Here is a 23,755-nt window from a genome sequence, read left to right as displayed (position 1 = left end):
CCATTTGGGGTGCATGTATAAGCCTACATGCGGGTGTTCTGAAATCCCTAAGTGGCATCATGAGTAAATTACAATGTGAATTGGGTGACCTTCAGCGCAAATATGGCACTACGGCAGACCCCGCTACACTGGCAATTATTCAAACGAAAGTCACAGAATATAATGGTGTGGCTGTCCAAGATATACACCACATGTCGAGAAGAAGCAAAGCTAGGTACTATGGCGAAGGGGGTAGGCCTGGTAGAGCACTGGCTAGCTGAAAAACAGACCCTTGGGGCAAGAATTGTATAGTTAAAGCAATCATAGCAGATGATGCCACGCATGATGACACACCCAATATACTCAAAACCTTTGCGCACTACTACTCCACGATATATGCTCATTAGCAAATGGCGGATGAGGCGGAAATAGTACAATACCTTGACGACATAGCATTGGTGTGGCTCTCGCGCGGACAGCAAGAGTTTTTGCTGCACCCAATAACACTAGAAGATATACGTGAGGCCCTCATCGTATTGCCAAATGGGAAGGCGGAAGGTACTGATGGTTTACCAGCAGAATTTCATAAAGAATATATAGACACTCTAGTCCTCTGTCTTCTTGAATTATACATGGAAGCGTCCTGTCTTTGATAAATACCGACATAAAAATCCTAGCGAAAGTACTAGCAAATAGGCTGAAATTACTTCTTCCAATTATGGTGCTCCCTGATCAATTGGGGTTTATTCCAACTTGATCCACATTCCATAATTTACGCACGCTCATTGCAGTGCTACGCGTACTTGAACCCACCCTATCGGCAGGACCAGTACTCCTCGATGCCGCAAATGCCGTTGACTCTATATCCTGGATATATATGTTGGCAACTCTGCACCGCATGGGTGTGCCATTTATTTTTACTAACCGGAATAACTTGCTCTATACAAATTCCATGGCGCGAGTAAGAGTCAATGGACAACTGTCAGACGTATTTTGAATACAGCGGGGACGCAGAAAGGGTGTCCGCTATCGCCCTTGCTATTTTCATTGATCCTGGAACCATTAGCGTGTATTCTCCGACAGTGTTATGCACAAGCAGCACTGCATTTTCAACAGCGCCCTCTGGCAGTCTCCATGTATGCCGACGACATGGTGCTGTATGTGCGCGATCGCACTACACACCTGGCACAACTCATTAGGGAATATATCTGATTTGAATAGTTCTCGGGGCTTTGGATCAATTGGTCTAAATCAATCATGTTGCCTCTCAGGGATAGCACACCACGAGTTGACCTGGATTATCCATTAGCATGGTGCTCAGACTCCGTAAAATATTTAGGGATATGGCTCACAGGTTGTCGTACAATCCAACAATGGCACAGCCATTACACGCCTCGATGAACAAGTGAACTGCTAGATTAAGTTAAAATTATCATTTGCAGATTGGATAACATTAATGAAGATGGTGATACTTCTGCATTTTCTGTATTTATTCATGAATATCCCTGTACATTTAACACAACACTTTTTTGACACACTCCGCTCCCACTGGCATGGGGTTGAAAGAAGCCACAACTCAAATGGGAAACACTAAAGCTCCCTTACGACCAGTGTTGCTTTGCAGCACCTGATTTTCATTTATACTATCTTTGCGCACCAGCGCACTATGCCTACTACTGGCAGCAAGAACCAGCCTATATTCCCCATGTAGCGGTGGAAGCAGGCGCTGTGCATCCAATACCACTTAAAGCCATGATAGTTAATAAACACACGGTTTTTGATAAAGGGGAGATTGACATGGTGCAAACTACAGCTAAAGCATGGCAGGAGCTGGGGAAACGTGCACAGAAAGTGCCACTTTATGCACCACGTATGCCGGTACTACACCACACAGAACTCTCAATTACCGGAGGAACTGGAGCGCTGAAGACCCTTAAAGACATGGCTATCACCACCATGGCAGATGTGTTCCCCGGGGTCAATTTGTGAAATCTGCGGCTATACTTACTGGGGAAACTAACACTTTAATGCGAATGTTTGTATACACTTGACTGCGCTCTGCCATGCATGCGCTATACCCACAATTTCCTGCAGAAATACCAACACTAGAGGTGCTACTACTTTTATACACTGCCACATCACGTGCCAAGCTGGTCATAAGACTGTATCATGCCTTGCAGACGGACGAGGCCACTGTGGGGATGACTGCACTGACCAAATGGAATGTCGTCCTACCAAGCCCAATCTCAGAAGAGGAATGGTATGGCTGTTGCCAATTGACAGGGCAATTGACAGCGAATGGCAACCTAAGATTGGTGCATTTTAAATATTTACACCAACTATACTATACTCCAGCCCACTATATAAATATGGGTTGCGGGAGAACGCTCATTTTAAGAGATGAGGTGCGTCTACTGCTGACTTTCATCCCTTAGCCTGGTCCTGCCCAACAGTGAGTCTGTATTGGAGGTCAGTTACACACACTTTGCAATTGATGGTAGGGACACCCATAACATGCGCTCCCCAACTATGTGTACTGGGTACAGTTGCTAACATAAAAGCATCTCACAGAAAGTTTGTAGCAATAGCACTGTTGATGGCTAAACGCAGAGTTTTCATATGTGCGGGGGTAGACTTGCACCCACAACTATGGTTACAAGACTTGACCTATTGTCGCGATCAGTTCACATGATATGCTGAAGAATTGCCTAAATCCTGAAAACCTTGCGATATTTGGGGTCCGCTTACTGCATATCCACTGACTGGAACTGATATTTAATGTCCCAAGTTCCAACAGTAATGCTTTGTTTTCATACTTCCATTGTACACACTTTGATTACTGTCATACTGTGCATATCTGTAAAGTAGAGCTCTATATTTGTTGCGAGATGCCAAAGGACTTGTATATCCTATCTGTGCCCTGCCAATTGCTAATGTTTACATGGTTGTAAATGTTTTTGAAAATGCATAAATAAACAAAAAAATAACTTTATGAAGAATCTTGGCCTCAGCATCAATATGACCAAGACCTTCACAATGAGATGGTGTCGTGGGAACAAGATGTCTAGGCACATGTTTGTGGATCGACAACAAATAGCCAAGAGTTTTTCATATCTTCGTATTTTATTTTATTCAATCAGAATGATCTATGGTCCCAAGCTGTCTCTGCAAAAAAGCTGGCATTCACTAGAGCTACCACTGCGCTGGACACTTTTAAAAAAAACTGGGAAGGAAACCGCCAGGAAAGCTTATTGAAATTTATAAAGCTAAATGTATCTCTACTGCAATGTATGGAGCGGGGGTCTTGGGCTGTACAGACACGCATCCGATACAATTAGTGGAAAACGCTTTCCTAAGGTATATTTTGTCAGTTCCAGCCAGTACCTCTTACATGCTCTTATATGCTCTTATATGCTTGCCATGCTGAGCTGGGTCTCCCATAAATTTCTGACCTCATAAAATTGGAACCTATTCTTCTTTGGTATTGGATTTGGTCAAAAGAACAGAGTCAGCTAAACAGGGAGATATTACGAGATAGCTTGAACCTGGAAGGGGCCCTAAATATTCCATGGGTCCAGTATGTGCTAGATTTCATGAGAGACCTAGGTCACGTAGATTATTTTACAAATCCAAGCACTGCCCAGCTGATCACTTGAAAGAATTTAATAAGGAGGGCCATCAGTTATTGGATATGCTAAGACTGTCCGGGGAGACTTTAAACCCAGCGTTCAACAGCATCAGGTGGTTTTAACTACTTTTAGTATGCAGCCATATTTAGAATTTGTCCCTGGTGGATATGATCGGCTGCTACTGACCAGGTTTTGATTGGGGATTGTTCATAGATTTGCTTCTTTTCCAAGAATGAATGACTGGACTCGATAACTACAACCCTGTCCTTGGGATAATCACTTGGCCCAATTGACTATTCATCTTATTTCATTTTGTACATTTTACCTGGAGTTAAGGAAAGAGTGCTTGATTCGCCTTTTAAAACATTAGGGGTTGAGGCAATGTCGCCCGTCATTAATGAAACTCCAGTTTTTAGAAAATTAGCACCTAGCGTGGAGAATATCTATGTTCCTGAAGAAAGTGCTTTAACAAAGGAAGAGCATAGTGGTTTAACGAGCGAGATTGTTTGGGCACATTTTATTTTTACATTTTTAACATTATCTGATTTTAAATACCCTGAATTTCACCTCAAATTTTAAGAAGTCTTTTTATTCCTATTGTATATTAGTTTTTGTGTTAACTTTGGTAAAAGAATCATATGTTTTATGTGCTTTTATGATTGTTAAAAAGGCAATTGAAAAAAGCTTTCCTTGACTTGAGTGAAATAATTTAGATATGACTTACTCTTCTATAGCTGCACATCATCCTCTGTATCCACGTAATCAAAAAGTATATTTCAGCAAAAACAAGAAAAGTATTATCCAAAAGCCCCCCAAAAAAACGAACTCAACAGAGATCCCACAAAGCAATCCAAAGTATCATAGAGCCATTAAGAAAAAAGAAAATCAAGGTTACAAATATTAATTTATTATACACCAAAAGTTATTTCCTAAAAAAAACCAAGGTAAATCCCAATGCCCATAGAACATGTTCGTAGACATACATCTGCACAGTAAAACAGAAACCTCTCCCACGAAACACCTTACATTCCCAAAAGTACATATACATTACACTTAATCATCAAAAAGCAGGTAACATAACACAATATAACATAGCATATTGATACATTACTGTAACAGTGTGCAAAAACCCTAAGCTGCACACTAGTGAACAACACTACAATTAATGCAACTAAATTTACAGAAATCCCACCAACAGCACTCTAACTTACCTCAAGCCCTCCTCCCAACATCCCGCCTATGCTCAAAACACTATCAAAACCTTTTAAAAGGACTTAACTGTTTCAATGAACAGCAGCAGCTTATAGCGACCGAGATACTGGAAAATAAACTAAAAATGGCACAATTAGATTACAAAATGAAAGGCAGTGGTAAAAAAATGGCTGCTAAATTAAATAAAAAAAGACTATCTCCCCATTGGAATGAATGGGAAAATGTTGACTCAATGTATTAAAAAATATAAACAATTATCAAACATGCAAACCATGTCAAACCATTTTGCAAAATATGTTAAAAATGTTGAAGTATAAATTAAAAATTATTATAAAAAATACAATTGCTTGATATGTATACTGAAAAATCTCTAAAGGAAACAAATTAAGAAATCTAAAAAAGTAAACAATGGAAAACACTTGAAAATGTATAAAATACAGTACTATTTAGATTTACATTGTTTATTTAAAAATAATAATACATTAAAATATGTTTTATTTCTCTATTCATATAAATGTTTATTTTAAAGTAAAAATATAGATGTTTAAACTTGTAAAAATATTCATTAAAGAAAATTAAAAAAACAAATATTAAAAAATGTGTTACATGTCAGTATTCTAGAAAAATATGTAATTAATAATGATAGTTGTAACAAAAAATCAGTGACTACTTTTAAAACTATCTTTCTAGACACTAAAAATGCTATTTAAATATCATAAACTACTCCTACTACATAGACAACCAACTTAAAAACAGTATTTCATACTACAATGATCACACTCCAACTTAAACCATTTGTAAGAAGGTGTTGGACAATAAAGGAGTAACACTTACTATTCACACTCCAGCCTAAACTATTTTAGGGAATGTGTTGGACACTAAATGGGTGACATTTATTATTCCCACTCCAACTTTACACAATTTGGGAAAGGTATTGGACAATTAAGGGGTGACAGTTACTTTTCCCACATCATTCTGAAGCAATTTGGGCAAGGTGTTCGACACTAAGGGCCCCTTTACGATGTCATCCGGAAAGCAGTCCAACCAAATCGGTTTGGGAATGCTGTCCCAACGACTCGGGTTCAGAGTGTCCAACCGATCAATGACGGTGTGTCCGATCACCGTTCGGTCGGACTCCTATTGACTTCAATGGGAGCCTGTGTTCCAAACAAGAACACAGGCTCCCATTGAGAAAATGGGTGGTTGGAGAAAACCTTACACCTTGTGGTACACTGTGCATGCAGGGAAGAGGGGGAGCATTGGATACCCCCATGGGCCCGATTCGGAGAGCACGGGGCGAAGGGGGACCTGCTATGAGCTATGAGCCCCCAGAGTCAGATTCAGGCAGCTCTTCCGTGTTTGAACAACCAACTCGGAAAGGCTGTTCGAAAACAACATCCTAATCGCTCGTCCGGAAACGCAGCCAGCAGACCTGTACGAATCGGGTACGAACTACACCGTTACTCTGAATGCCGATCAGAACCGAGTTGGACAGTTCAGACGCTTTTGTCCAGAAATGTGTTCAAGTTGGATTCTACCGAATCGGATGCTGTTTGGAGCCTTTCAGGACGATATTGTAATCAACCCATGACATTTACTATTCCTACTCCAATCTAAACCAATTTAGGAATGGTGTTTGACATGAAAGGGGTGAAATTTACTATTTCCCCTCCAATCTAATATAATTTAAGGAAGGTGCTGGACACTAAAGGGTTGATGGTTTCTACTTCACTGCCATCTAAAACATTTTAAGCAAGTACTGGCCAGTAGAAATCTGAAATACACAATTAATACTTGATACTCACATAATATCTATATCAATAAAGTCAAATCAAAATTACTTAAAAAACACAGTAACCCAAACTAAAATCCTATATATTAATAATTAATCATTACCATATAAAATAGTAAGTTTATCGCTATTAATAATGACAACATTTTATTAATGTTTACTAATATTCCTAAACTTGAAACATAACATAAAAGAAATTCATACTCATACTCAAAAAAAATATATATAACACTTATGTTCTAAGTAAATATTACTTTTGTGATAAAACAAAGGGGTCGATTCCGATTCGGGAAAAACCGCTCCGAATAGCCGTTCGGAGCGTTTTTCCCATACGAATCATACCCTCCAACGTCCCCCATACGTACGACGAAGTACGATTCGTACCAGGAGCCGTACTCCGTACGAGTCGTACAAGACACCGTACGACTCTACTCTCCGTACGATTCTCCCTCGGAACCCGCTGTACGCGACATCTGTACGGTTCGTGGCTGGTTTTTACGACCCAGCAAGTACGATACGTGTCGGGTATACACCGTACGACCCTTTTTCTACGGGAGCTGAAAACAGCCGTAAAAGCAGAGTTCGCGGCGAAACAGGTACGGTGCGTACCCCCCATGATCGCAGGGGTACGCACCATACCCCTGCGATCATGTGGTGAGCGAGCCGTACCCCCATTGTACGATCGGAGTACGAGCCGTACCCCATGTACAATGGGTGTACGAGCCGTATCCCCATTGTACGATCGGTGTACGAGCCGTACCCCCATTGTACGATCGGTGTACGAGCCATAACCCCATTGTACGATCAGTGTACGAGCCGTACCCTCATTGTACGATGGGTGTACGAGCCATAACCCCATTGTACGATGGGTGTATGAGCCGTACCCCATGTACGATGGGTGTACGAGCCGTACCCCCATTGTACGATCGGTGTACGAGCCGTACCCCCATTGTACGATCGGTGTACGAGCCGTACCCCCATTGTACGATGGGTGTACGAGCCGTACCCCATGTACGATGGGTGTATGGCTCGTACACCGATCGTACAATGGGGATACGGCTCGTACACCGATCGTACAATGGGGGTTTGGCTCGTACACTGATCGTACAATGAGGGTACGGCTCGTACACCGATCGTACAATGGGGGTACGGCTCGTACACCCCATGATCGCAGGGGTACGGTGCGTACCCCTGCGATCATGGGGGGTACGGACCGTACGGTGTGTATGTGTTTGTGTGCTTTTCCGTACGACTCGCCCTTACCTGACGTGGACCGTACAAATCGCGGCCTCATCCCCTGGTCCGGATCGTACTCGTCGGGTCGTACGGCATGCGTACGAGTCGTACGGTATGTGCACGAGTCGTGCGGTTCATGGTTTCAGCCTTGCAATACGTACGTATCGCGACGATTCGGACGGATTCACGGAATACGGATCGTACTTCGCGACTCGGACGGACGGGTACGATTCGTACGTAGAGGGCTCCGGATACAAATCGCACGTACGTTTTTTTCCCGAATCGGAATCGACCCCAAAATTTATACATTTTAGAAAATACATTCCCGACAACAGAACTTACCCTATTACACCTAATAAAATTTCATTATTGAAATTGTGTTTAAAGTTTTTTCATAAATAAATGTACAGTGTATAAATATAAGATACATTTCTGCAGGATAAATATTAACTATTTATTCTTTTTCCATAATTTAATTAGGCAACATTTGAAAAACGTTTGAAAAAAATTTAAAAATAGAAATTTAAAATTTTCAAACAGTTTATTTACAATGACATTTACATAATCAACAGAAAAATCCTTACAAATATTTGAAGTAAATAAATGCTTTAAAAAACGTACATTTTATTTATATTATAAATGTACAACTATTTTACACAATTACATTTATTTTAGATACATTTTAAATTGTATCACATTTGTTTATAATTTAAATAATTCTTTTAATGTTTGCAATTAAATAGTTGTTATGATTAATATCATAAATATGTACATTCGTAATATTTATAAACTATTATTTAGAAGGCAAAAAACAAATCAACATTTACAATATTAATCTGCATACTAATAAAGTATTTAGCATTACATTTATATTAAAATATTCACTATTTAAAATCTCCCCACCCTTATCCCCGATACGCCCAACATCCTGCTACTAAACATATATATATATATATTCACTGAAAAAACCATAGGTTATAGACCATATATAGTTAGGAATTAGCATTTACAAAACCTTGAAAATTGGTGATGTCATTTGAGATGTCATCAGTGATGTCATCAGTGATGTCACTGACCATGTCATGAATGATGTAATATGTGACATCATCAGCAGTGGATTGCGGGTGCGCGATATATAGTTAGTGCAACTAACTATATATGGAATTTCAATGGTTTTGTGTGAGTAAAATAAGGTTTTTTAAATGCTAATTCCTAACTATATATGGTCTATAACCTATGGTTTTTTCACTGAATTTTCAAGGTTTTGTAAATGCTAATTCCTAACTATATATGGTCTATAACCTATGGTTTTTTCAGCGAATTTGATTGTTTTTTAAAAGCTAACATCTATAGCTGTAAAATGTATTCTTCTTTAAATCCAAAAATATATTTTATATGTTTATTAATAGTTTTTTTTATTATTATTTTTTTTTGTTCGCTCCCGGTCCGCGAACCGGGAAGCTTCCCGTTAGCTTAATTTGGTGCCGCGACCCGGTCCGCGAACCAGTAAACGTTCCGTTTGTGCAACTGCCGCGTTAGAAATCAACATCGTGACACGTCGCGGAAGCGCGACGTATCACGTTGTCGCGTAATACGTCTTATGACGCGCCGCGTTAGCGCACCCGGAAGTGCTCCGGTACGCGAACTGAGACGCGAAGCGCAGCTCCCCGGAAGCGATTCGGGGCGCGTCGCGAAACCGCGACGTATCGCGTTGCCGCGTAATGCGTCTTATGACGCGCCGCGTTAGCGCACCCGGTAGTGCTCCGGAGCGCAAACCGAGGCGCGAAGCGCAGCGACCCGGAAGCGATCCGGGGCGCGTTCCGCAGCGCGTAACATAAGCGTAACAGGTCATGTGACTTGTTAATAAAACTTTTCATTGGTTCATCTCACTTTTGGTTTCCTAATGATGTAAGGCTAGGTCATGTGATCTAAAAATAACACTTTTCATTGGTTTAGAACTTTTTTTTGTCCCAAATGATGAAAACCCCTCCTTCTTTCCTCACTCTGACTTTCATCTTTGTGAGAGGAAGACCCTTTGTGATCACTGAGCAATGGCTTCATTGGTAGCTTCAGCTGGTGTACCCCCACCACCACCACCACCACCTCCTCATGGGAAGAGAGGACCACCTCCACAGTTCATTAGCAACACAGAGGAGGAAGAGGATGAACAAGAGGAAGAGGAGATAGAGGGACCACAGTTTTTACAAGAGGAGCCCCGGGTTTCTCATCATAAAACTAGTTTTATTTGGCAGTTTTTTTCAATCCCTGAAGGGCAGAAAAAAGTTCATGCTAGATATGTGACGTGCCTAATATGTAAAGAGGACTTATCTAGAGGCACCTTAAAGAAGTATAGCTTCGGCAACTATACCATGCACCGTCACATGCAGAGGTGGCATCCACTAAACTACAGCCGGGCAGAGATGCGTGACCTGCAGGACAATCCAGAAACTCCTGTGGCCAGGACATCAACAGAGATATCTTTGACAGGACCAGAGGCACGGGAAACAGTGCCAAACGTTCAGGACAACTTTGTCCATATGAAGATTACATGTTTATATTGCGGTACATTACTGTCATGTGCCAATATGAGCATTAACTTAATCAACAGAGCATTTGAAAATCACAAGTGCTCTAAACGCCCCAGAAAGTACATTTTTTTGCTCCTGTTGAGCCCTTTCCAATGCCTGTTTTTTGTTGTTTCCCCTCCCAAAAAAACAAAAAAAACATAAAACTGTTCAAAAAATACAAAAAAAACAAAAAATGTTCAGAAAAATAAAAAAAATATATAAAAACAAAAACATTAAAAAAAAAGTTCTTTTCAGAACTATCTCCCCTTTCAAAAAAAATTGCTAGAATGTTAAGCACTCTGGCAAGCTGTATTTCTTTTGGTTCGCTTCCTGGTTCGCTCACCGGTACGCGAACCGGGAGCGAACCCAAAAAATTTTTTTAAAAAAAAGAAGAGTAAGTATAAGGGAAGTAAACAGAGAGTAATGTTAAAACAAAGACAGCTATAGGGTCTAAACCAGAGATACTGTTTAATAGATTTATTTACCGAAGAAAAGAGGGAAGAGGATATAATTGTGAAAAACAAAATAGATAAGGAAGTGAAAGAAAAAAAAAGGAGAGTAGAAGAATAACAAAGAAGAGTTTCTTAGAGAATATGAGTGAATGTTCAAAATAAGATTAAAACATGTGGAATAACAGAGAGAAAAAACAGAAAGCAGAAAAGAAGAAGTAACAGAAAAAGATTAATTGAAACAGCAAAGAAATGTAAATAACATAGGGCCATATTATCAACATAGGCAATAAAAGTTTTGCAGCTTTTATCGGCAGAAATGTGTCGCTAAAGCCGCTTTTGCGGCAGAAAACTGCCGCTAAACCACTTTTGCAGCAGTTTTCTGCCGATAAAAACAGCAATAATTTTATTGGCTGTGTTCATAATATGCCCCTTAGTGTGCTTCAACTACACAGAAAAAGCATAATGAACAAGTAGTGAAAGAGTGATCAGTCAAAGACACTAAGAGTAATAGAGATGGAGTGAGTGAACAAGAGTGAGGAACTATGAGAAGAGAGGGAGAGAGAAAAGGAGTGGAAGGAGTAGAGTAAGTAGGTAATAGAGAAAGGAATGAGGGAAGTAGCAAAGGCAGGAAACTGAGGGTTAAAGAAATGAAGCTGTGGAACTAATAGTAGGTGAATGTGATAGAAATGTAACGAAAAGAGTACAAAACATTTACCTTATAATTGTCGTTAACTTACTCACTTGTTATTTTTATACTTTCAATCTGTGAAAGAGAGAACAAACATTTGAAAAATATTAAAACATGTATTTAAAAATTAGAAAAGACAAGGGAAAAGATTGAAGGACAAACAGTTTTTCAACAGCTTCTGCTTCTCCAGGCCCCCTACACAGTCCTAAAGATATACATTTAAAACTAACAGTATCTTGATGCAGATGAAGTGAGGCCTATCTTGGAACATGGTGCATCTTTTGCACTGCTGTTGTCTCACAAAAGTGTCGCAAGACACTAACATTTTAAATGATTGTTTCAGGATGCCAATAAGATGTGTCCTATCCAGAGGTTTGTTTGAGGTGAGGCCTACTCAGGGTTCCAAATGAAATTTCGAGTTGTTGAAGAGAACAGAGGACATAATACATGTGAAGGTCTACCAATGAAGTAAGTCATGTCCACTTCACTCTTGAACAAACGGCAGACCTCTTCTGTGTCCGTGGACAGACTTGAAGTTCATCTGCACAATGTCATTCGTAAACTTAGGAAACACTGGTGATGTAATTGAAAAATGTGGAGTTTCTTTTCCTCATTTCACAATCACATCACCTGTGTTTCCTTTGCTTAGGTATCTCATAGTGCAGATGGAGTCTAGCATATCAAAGAGTACACAAAAGTTGAGCAGTGTATACAACAATTTTGACATTTACAGAAGACTCAGCTTCTTATCTTGTTGGAGATGAAGTGAGGCCTGTCTTGCAACATGGTGCATCTTTTGCATCACTGCTGCATCGGTTTCATGTGGCACAGGTTTTTTACAGCATGACACATCTGCCTAGATGCATCAATTTGTAATTTTGTCGCCTCATAGCAAATCTTTTGCACCGCCACTGTGTCACAAAAGTGACGCACAGTGGCGCAAAAGAGGCATACACCTATCATAAATCTGTCCCTAACATTTTAAATGATTAATTCAGGATGACGATAAGGTGTGGCCTCTCCAGAGGTTTGTTTAAGATGAGGCCTACTCAGGGTTGCAGATCAAATTTACGCTTGTTGAAGAATACAAAGGAGATAATACATGTGAAAGCCTACCAATGAAGTAAGTCATGTCCACTTCACTCTTGAACAAAGGCCAGACCTCTTCTGTGTCCGTGGACAGACCTAAACTTCATCTGCACAATGTCATTCGTAAACTTAGGAAACACAGGTGATGTAATTGAAAAACGTGCAATTTCTTTTGCTCATTTCACAATCACATCACTTGTGTTTCCTTTGCTTAGGTATCTCATTGTGCAGATGTAGTCCAGCATATGAAACAGTACCCAGAAGTGCAGCACTGCATGCAACAACTTTGACACTTACAAAAGCTTCAGCTTCTGCATGCCCCCTACACAGTGCTAATTATATACATTTTAAACTGATGGTATCTTGCTGGAGATTAACTGAAACCTATCTTGCAACATGGTGCATCTTTTACACAAAAGTGACCCACAGCGGCGCAAAAGAGGCGCACGGCCATCATAAATCTGACCCTAACATTTTAAATGATTGTTTCAAGATGCCGATAAGGTGTAACCTATCCACAGATTTGTTTCAGGTAAGTCCTACTCAGGGTTGCAGATGAAATTTAGGTTTGTTGAAGAATACAGAGGAGATAATACATATGCAGGCCTACCAACGAAGTGAGTCATGTCCACTGCACTCTTGAACAAATGTCAGACCTCCTCTGTCTCCTGGAACAGGCCTAAACCTCATCTACACAATGTGATGTGTAATGTTAGGAAACACAGGTAATATAATTGAAAAACGTGCAATTTTTTTTGCTCATTCCACAATCATATCACCTGTGTTTCCTTTGCTTAGGTATCTCATTGTGGAAATGTAGTCTATCATATGAAAGACTACGTAGAATGTGAGCACTGTATGCAACAACTTTGACACTTACAGAAGCCTCTCCTTCTCCATGCCTCATACACAGTTCTAAATGTACATCATAAATGCAAACAGTACAGAATTAATTATACAAGTTAAATGGTTTATTTTTGCTGTTCTCAGAATGTATCAAATTTCACTAAAAACAGTGACTTGAAGGTATTCATCATATAACAGCGGGGAAAAAAAAACACAATCAAAATGATTGTGTTTAAAAAACCCATACAACATAACAAATCAGAATTCAGAACTCCTTAAAATTAACTTACTTTCCATGACGTCGAAGGATGTCCTATGAACAGCTTACACTCTATTGTGCTGTTATTACTTTCAGCCCGCCACTTTCTGAAAGAAAACCTCCATCGTTTTGAAAAATATGTTACATACAATAAATGACTTCTCGCTCTCTACCACACGTTTCCACGAGGCCAAATCATGTAAGAGCCATTTATAACTCTTGGAATTCTTGTAAGCCAATCCCATCATTTTGTATTTCCGCAACTTTCAGAATTAAAATGTTGAAGATCATTTTCACAATCCTGGACTAGTAATATCTTACCCTTCTTGCTCACTCATGTTCTACATTTCCTATGACACTGATACTGCTTACTATGAAGCAGACTTACACTACCTCTATGACTACTACAATTATTTAATTCTCTACATCACTTTTAATCACAAAGCAATATAAAACAGTAGACAGCATTGCAGACTTACATTCCCTCTACTCCATGTTTTGATTGGCTGCTTCAATTAGCTTATAAAAAGAAACAGTTTTTCTGAACTCATTCAAAGTGCAGTTATTTTTCCATGACGTCAAGTGTTATGGTAAGAAGTTATGTCTCTGTACTACACTTATCCTCAAGGCCAAATCGTGTAGGAGCCATTAGAACTTCTTGAAATTCCTCAGAGTACATCTCGAGATTCTTTCCCTAAAATGTTGGTTTTAAAAACACCAGGTAAGAATTTTTAAGGTCATACGGCAATTTTTTTTTCAAAATTAAAACAGAATCGTTGCAGAATGACCAGCCATTTCTAGACTTTAAATAAGCTGTGTAATGTCCTGATGTTATTGAAGGACCGTCATGATATATAATTGCTGCAGTTACAAAAGTCCTTCCTGATATTGACAACTGTGAAGCCACAATTTTTTTTATTAAAGTTGTCAATTTTGTTCCATCAGGCCTACATCGTTGGAACATTAAAATGACATACTGGCCATATGTTCGTATAAATAATGTTGACATCATTTCAGATTTACATTGACTACATTCCATGTTGTGATCAGCTGCTTTTACTAGCTTATTAAAGGAGACTGATTTACTGTCTGGCAAAGTTAAATATATAAATCTTTCTGAGTCTACACTAGTAGTACTTGATACCCTACAGTTCTCGCAGTCATGCTGCCATTGATAAGAAAGCCCAAACAGGTGATCTACATATACACCTTCAGCATGCAATACATCAAGCATATACATTAAAAACTCCTGACAATCTTGCTGAATATTTTGAGAGAATTGTGTTTGACCTGAACATCTGTCTAACAGATTTCGAATTTCAGACACACTTTCTATTTTTGTTCTATCAGTGCTACATTTCTCTAACACAGAATTTAACAAACTACAAAATCTTTGATCAGAATTGACCACAATATCTTCTTTTACATTTTCTAGAGAAAACAAAACATTAACCACTACATGTAATGGTTCTCAGGCAGGTTCCGCAGGAGCGCCAAGGATCCGATGAATATTCCACAGCCTTCCCCTACGGCCTTCCGACTCTATCAAACACTAGAGTACCGAGAGGCTCGCCAGGGGAAAACAGGGAGACAAAACAAGGAAAGGCGAGGAAAAAATATTCTTCTTGGTTGTAGACTTCTGTGTGTGTGGACATGCACCTGGCCTGGACCTCTGGTGGGTGTAGGAGCTAGAACCAAAACATGAATTACTAACCCTCAGTAACATACACAAAAGAACAACAGTCACCTCTACAATAAATGTGTACTACATACCAATGGTAATTAAACTTTGCTGGCATATAACTGTGGATTGGTGACAGGGGTTTGGTTGAGCTAAGGTGGAGGAACAAACAAGAAACACAATAGCGATTACTCGAGGTGTACTGTGCACTTATATAACACTGTTCAGGATTATAGAATTCTTACTTGATAACATGGAGAAGACTCTTAAACAAACATCTGTATCGCAGTAGAGTACACCAGAATCAGAAGGTAACATTCACGTAGAACTAAATGTCTGAGATACAAAACAAACATCTATTAATTCAAGTATGGCTTTATAGAGATAACATAAGAGTGATTCTGGGAGATGTGGAGATGTATCTTTCACGAGTCCACGCAAGTACAGAACCCTCACACAGTAAGTATGGCCAGGAACACAGGAAGTGAAGGAAGATGATAATGACCAAGAAGGAAACAAATGGCGGGTAAGGGAACCACCGGATGGCGGAGACTAAGCCCGGCCGTCGGGCGGAGCCAAGGGAAAAGAGGAGAGGTCAGTGTACTGCCCGGCCGGACGACGGAGCAAGACCCGGCCGTCGGGCGGAGCCAGCAAGACCTAGGGGAACACTGACACACTGCCCGGCCGGACGGCGGAGTAAAACCCGGCCGTCGAGCGGAGCAGTCAAATACAAAATGAGGCTCTTAGACAAGTTCCAGTTCTCGGAACCACAGCATGAGCAAGTAGAAAGCCTCAAAGCAGAAGAACGGAAGCGAGCCCGTTCAACACTAGGAAAATCCGGAAATCAGGCAACAGGAAACAGGACAGGAATTGCAGTAACGGGAGCTTGACGCAAGGACGTAAAGCGTCGCTCCAAGGGCTCTAATTGCTTATGTAGGGGTTTCTTAAAGGGACCGCCCGTTTGCGGACCTCGAGGCATGACACTACATTAGCATAGCAGTTGACACCAGAACTGTTTTCAAATTGAAAACTAACAACATCTTCAACAGAATCCTTTTTGTCTCTGCTTATAATTTCAGGTTCATCGACTTTTCGTCTTTTTGCTACAACCTCCCTAGTATTGGTCACATTTCTTCGTTTCCGGCCTACCACACGTTTCTCAAACAAAGGATATTGAGGCAAATGTGGCGCATACTCTCTTCTTAACCTATTGTATTCCTTAACACAATCTAGATCCGCACAAATGTTTGTGACATCACACTCAATCAAGTACAATCCCGATAAAGTTCTAACTCGTGACAATGCCACATATGCCATACCCTCCTTGAACACAGAACTGCCAATATTCACCAATGCACTGTCTACACTTAAACCTTGCGATTTATGGATTGTCACCGCATATGCCAAGCAAACAGGAAACTGCTTACGGCGAACATATAAGTCTTTTACAAGCAAAAATCTAGCAGAACAACGACCAATTAGCTGTACTTCCTCAATGCCATAAAATTAAATTTTTAAAAATTCAATTCCATCTCTATTTCTGTATTTCACAAAATCAACAACATTACCCATTGATCCATTTACCAGACCTCTTTCAACATGTAAATTCGTTCTTAAAATTATACGGCAGTTTAAGCACACATTCAGAGTCTTTTCAAAACCTGCAGTTTTAGATATAGTCTTCTCTAATGAATCCAATTTTGATTTCAAATTCTCAGACAAAATAATTGTTGATCCCATATGCTCTACTCTGTCAATAGCTTCGAGTTTCACAATCTCTTGGTTTTCTAAATGCAACATTTTGTTGTTGAAGATGGCACATTCTGCAAGAGTTGGCATCAAACATATTCCAGATTTCTTCTCAGTAATTTTCTGAAAAATATTCTCAGGCACAACATCTTGTTCTGGATATAAATTTGACAGTAATCGTGCATGTAAAGCTTCTTTTCCATGCTCGGTCACTTTTCCAATTCTAACATCTTGTAGAATATTCTTGTAAACTTCATCCTTCGCCTGACGCATATTTTCATGCAGTTCAGCATAATTGAAGTTTAACCATATATTGACGTTGCCAATGCTCCCTAGGCACTGCCTGGTATCTTCATGCGTGAGCATTTTGAACACAGGTTGTCCTTTCACTGGTGTCAGCTGCAGAAGATCTCCGAAAACAATGATGTGTTTGCCACCAAATAACACATCATACTCTGTTTTGAGAACTTCTTGCATTCTCAAATGCACAAAGGCAAGCATGACATTGGAAACCATGCTTACTTCGTCAATGATAAGAAGTTTCATTTTCCTCAAGACTCTTGAAACTTCACAACAAGCATCTCCAGATAGCTTGTGATATTGTAATTTGTTGTCATGCTCCACTGGCAGCATCAGTAAACGATGTAAAGTAATCCCTTTAATGTTATGTGCTGCCAGTCCAGTTGGAGCGGTGACAACACAAGACAGCGATGACTCAGTCCTTTCCTGCAAATAACATGAAATTGCTTTAATGAGGAACCTTTTTCCAGTTCCCGCTTCTCCACTCACGTACAGTCGGACAGGCTTCAACGACGTACATGAGCACTCTTTCTTCTCATGACTTAATCCATGATCAATTTGCTTGGTAACTTCGTCATATATTTTCCTCTGCTCAACGTTGAGTTGTCTTTCCAAGTCTTCTAAGTTAACCGCATCCTCCTGACCATGTGCCATGGCTCTTTCCACTTCATTCATGGCAGTGGCAGCTTCATTTTCGATAAGAGGTCCTCCTAGTGGATCCTGACTCAATGAAACAGAACTCTGACTGTCCTGAGAACTGTCTCTATAGTTCTGGCAATCTCGGCTGCAATCGTTGCTTCCTGCTCGATTTCCGCATTCAACATTTCTACATATTTGGGAAAAGCAGGACATTCTATGGTCTCCTTGGCGGCAGTGAAAGAGTCTTCGTAACAGAGGAAATCTCCAAGCAGTTCCTCTTCTGCACGCCAAGGCTTGAAAAGTTGCAAAAGTGCTAAATAGAAAAACTCCTTTTTTTCAGGAGATTCACCACTCAATTTTCGATGGTTTACCAAGTGGCATTTTCTTTGCTTGACCAGACATCCCTCACTTCCAATTACAGCATACACTCCTTTCTCAGTATCTTCTTTGATGTTCCTCTTGAATATGTAATTTTGTAGAACCTCATACAGACAAACATTCTCGAGGTCACTGCTTCGATTTGGATAATATGTATCCAACATGTTGGTCTTCAAAATGTCGGTACTGTTTGGCTCCTTTTCCGCCAAATACTCAATTTCCCGCACAGGTTTCAGAACTCGATTACGCGTTGCAGCAAGACCAAGACTCGCCCAAACGATACTCCTAGATTTGGCATAGAGACTTGCTGAAGACAACCGGTCAGAACATTCGTAAGCTTCGATTTCTCGATGCGACAACATCTTCAGACTGAAACTGTACAACTTCTTACTGAGGCTCTTTTCATGGGAAATGTCCTCCCACATATCCTTCAATTCTGTCTTTTCTTTTTTGGTGATGTAAGATGCCACATACCGAGCCACAGCCATACAGTTATCAGCCACAAACTGTATATCCATGTTAGCATTCCACATGGACAAAATCACTGGGTTGTAGTCGTTGATGTACTTGGACCTTTCATTCCTCTTCAAATTGTATGTGTTTTTAGGTGATTTCTTCATCACATTATGTCGCAGCGAAGACATCAAACTGTTTACTCTTCCTTTAGAAATCACCGGTCGTGGAAAGCCGAAACGACATTTGGTGTGGAACTTGTCCTTGTTTCGGAATTTACGACGACAGTACTTTCCACAACGATGGCTTTGGAAACGTAGAACTTTTTCTCTTAGGCTTTTCTTCTCCTTTGCGTTTGGAACAGCACACGTAGAATACTGTTGTATGAAACTCATCACTGAGTCTTCTGAATCTGTTCCAAATTTAGGTGCATCCTTGATCCACAGCAGCATATGTATATGAGGAGCACCTCTTGCTTGGTACTCCTTTCTCCAGAAGAAATCCAACACCTCTCCAAGAGGTGGATTCTTCTTATTCATGATGAAAGACATCATAGCTTCAAATCTATGATTAAAGTACCTTCATACATTGACTGGATCCAAAGAGCACAGTTCTCCGGGTGTCTTGAATTCGATGTTTTCAATGTTTCCATTTGCCTCTCGTAGATATTCAAGTAAGTCTTCCCAGCCATACTCGGCACAGCTCAGAGTGAGGAACCATGTGGGACTTCCTAAGTTCCTCAGCATACATTTTAAATCACCATGGCGACGGTACCAGTACTCATTAGTACCACGCTGACACGCCATGAGATTAATCAGGTGACCATCCAAAATACTGTCTTGGACATTGACTTTATCCATAAAGTCACCTGCCGAGATGTTTTGCATGTGTATACCACTTTTCAAGATGTGGTTCACTGCATATGACAGTCCAGACAGATCGCTTTCAAACAGGAGATGAAACAAATAGGGAATACATTGTCGAAACCTAGCATCTCCTGCATACAATCGCAAAGTCCGGTATTCAGAAGCAGGAATTTGATGAGGTCGCTCATCATATCTTCCTCCCTTACCTGTTGGAAAAAGCTGTGGGAAACACCGAGCTTCCAAACTTTCCTCCCAAACACTAATGGGACTCCCTTTGGCTTGTTTCATTTGAAACAACTCAATAGCATTCCCCATGACTTCCTTGGAATGCAAAGGATGAACACTATAATGTTCATATATTTCTTCACTAGTAGAGGGTTCTACTTTCTCAATTTGACCAGCACACAAATCGCTATCCTCTTCCTCACTTACTTCCTCTTCTGCAACATATACATTCTTATAATACTTATTATTTTTTTTCAAATACAATGTTGCCTTTTTGACTTTCCTAACATCCACTAAATCTTGCCATATTTTCTTATTCTTTGTCGGAACCCCATTAACTAAGATAACCAGAGGTTCCTCTTCCACTTTTTCTACTCCAATTGTGTTAATGTTTTTCTTCAAATCTAGAGGCAAATAAACAACTCTTCCCTTTAATCCTCTCTGTAAATCTGATGGAGGCAATTTCCCTGTCTTTGGCTCCATTCTTACAATAGCCTGAAAGGGATGGATACTTTGAATCAAAATAGATTCATAAGTATTTAAATCCTTCAATTCAGAAGGAATCTCAACCAATTCCAGATTATTATGAACTGCTCTAGCAGGCATCTGGTTTTGATTTAATTTGTTACAACAATAAGTACACACACGTTGATCCGATCCCAAATCAAAACAATTTTCTACCATCAAGTATGTTGTGAAATCCTTCCATTCACTATTATTTTCCCTTTCACTTTTTGCATATAAATCCACTAACTTAGTCTGATTCTTATAATAAGTGCGTCGACAACACACACAAGTGAAATTAGGCCTCTCACTTGATTTCACCTGAAACGTCGCAATTTCCCTCTGAAAATTATCTGTACTGGAAACCTGTACACTATCTTCCACATTACCCTCTTCTTCTTGGTCAATTTCAACATTCTCCTCTTCACTTCCAAAATAACAAAACTCAATTTCTGCATAAATATTCTTCACATCTACTTCTGAACCATGCAAAAGAGCAGCGCATAATTGTTTAAGCATAATTGCTGGACTCTTAGCATAATACAACATTCTAACTAATTTCCTCACTTTATTATGATGCACTGCTAGCATCCTGAAATGATGAAAAACACTCTGGCATACTCTCCTGGAAAGACAAGCCAGTGAATGACCATGCAAACCTGTCACTTCTCTCACTCTGCAAGGATCTAATTCTTGCAACAACTTCATTTTCTGCTTCAAACTTTTCTTATTAAATGTCCGTACAAAATCACAAAGCAAATTGATGGAATCCTGTCGCACACTGCAAATACTACTACACTTCCAGGTGTACACAGGACCCTTAGGACGTCTTCCTAAAACCTCATTACCTAACACCTCTTCTGTCTCTGTTGTCACAAGTTTTTCTTTTTCAACTGGACAACCATCTTTCACTTCATAAGCTCGACCACTGGTGTCAACTGCATGCACCAAATCATTATCCTGTAAATAACTCTCCTCATTAAAAAATGCCTCACAACTTGAACTATGCATCCATTCTCCGGAAAAAACTTCACAAAAATGACTACGATTAACTATTCTCTTCCATCTACTATTTCTTTTGAAATCATAAATTGCCTTGTTTAGCTTCCTAATTCTATTGATTATCAAAATAAATAACTTACGTTTAATTTCAAATGCCTGATCAATAACTTTCTCAACTTTGTTTTCTCTTATAAAAAACCACTTTCTGTTGACCTTTCTTAATATTTTTTAACAAATTGCCAATTATCCTGTTGCGGAACGTTCGTTTACGAATGTCCCTAAACTGTTGTTTCCTTCTACTATCATGCACAGAGTTATCTCTTGCTCTAGCAGTAACATTTTTCATTGGCCTTTCCTTTCCGTTTAAATTGCTTCTCTTTTTCTGGACTGAAACATTTTCTGTAGTAATACTTTTTTTACTACAAATATTACTTATGAATGATTTCGTGCTCCTACCCGGTGCTTTCTTGGTGACTTGACAACTTTTTTTTGTAGAGGACTGCTGCAGTATTTGATACACCTGCTGTCTTTGATGTTTTGTAGCCTTTCTAATTCGAGCCTTAGTTGGCATTTTCAAATTTTGAAATGGTCTGCAGTTCAATCTGTGGTAAAATATAATAAAAAATGTTATTAACCACTATTACCAAACAGTAAATCAATAACAGTCGTCAAAAACTTAACACACTACTTGACATTTTTACATAGAATATTTTTTAGTGCTTTGGCAAATTTAGAATACACAAATAGCAGAAAAGAAATGGAATTCTTCTTCATTTACCTGTCCTGTTTTATATGTGAATCTGATCTAATTTTATGAGCATATTTTAATATTTTATTGAAGACACTACACATAACCTGTTTTTGAAGGTGTGTTTAATTTAAAATTAAACAATTTACATTTTTACTTTTCATTTATTGTAAATTTTAAAAATAAATGTTTATAGTTCCATAGGCTCAAGCAGGTCAGCTTCCCACCCTATGTCATACAATTCTGACAAATCTGCATCCTCATCATGTTCTTCTTCATCCTCAGGATTTAAATCATCCAAGGGATCTACTTCCACTGATGTTTCAATTACGAGTTCAATGATGAGGTCGAGATCAACTGATTGCTGATTGTCGCTCATGTTGATGTTGTCGTTATCTTTAAAGAAAGATAACAACAATGAGATGTTGCAGAGTAAGAGACAAATCTCAGAGATTATAATAGTAAAATTGTTTAACAAGAGTAACATTTTGCAGCTATTATTTAGCCATGTCCAGCGATGCTGAGGAGGTGAGGCCTATGTCCAAGTTTTCAGTGAACAGGACTCATCTCTTCTTAACCTTGGATAAGCCTCACCGACTCTGTATCCCCTGCTCATACTTAAATGTACAGGGGCAGATTTATGCTAAGTGGCGCATCCCCACGGATGCACCAGTTAATGTGCACCGCTGCTCTGCCAGCCATAGTGTGCCGAATTTACAATGTGGAGCACCATTGAGCAAAAACAGCACAGATGCGTCACACATCTGTGCCGCAAAAGCAGCACATTGCAGGAATCACGTCATAAGCGCGACATGTCTACTGCAATGCACAGGAGGAACCCTCACATTGCATGGTGTATCACTTCTTATGCCTGTTTCAAACAGGCGTAAGGATTTGATTCAGCAATGCTATAAAGCTGACTCAGTGAAATCTTCTAAATATCACTGTGTTAGTTTTACAGGGGTTTCTTGCAAATTAATGCATACCTTGCAACAAAACACCTATATGAAAACTGACGCAGGTTTCATGTGGCACAGGACTTTACAGCATGACACATCTGCCTAGATGCATACATTTTTAAATATGTTGCCACATAGCAAATCTTTTGCACCACCGCTGCGTCACAAAAGTGACGCACAGCGGCGCAAAAGAGGCACACGCCTATCATAAATCTGTCCCTAACATGTTAAACGATTGATTCAGGATAACGATAAGGTGTGGCCTATCCAGAGGTTTGTTTAAGGTGAGGCCTACTCAGGGTTGCAGATTAAATTTACGCTTGTTGAAGACTATAGAGGAGATAATAAATGTGAAGACCTACCAATGAAGTAAGTCATGTCCACTTCACTCTTGAACAAAGGCCAGACCTCTTCTGTGTCCGTGGACAGACCTAAACCTCATCTGCACAATGTCATTCGTAAACTTAGCAAACACAGGTAATGTAATTGAAAAATGTGGAGT

The sequence above is a fragment of the Lissotriton helveticus genome, chromosome 11, assembly GCF_964261635.1.
Source record: "Lissotriton helveticus chromosome 11, aLisHel1.1, whole genome shotgun sequence".
Lineage (NCBI taxonomy): Eukaryota > Metazoa > Chordata > Amphibia > Caudata > Salamandridae > Lissotriton > Lissotriton helveticus.
This window is presented reverse-complemented; position numbering follows the sequence as displayed.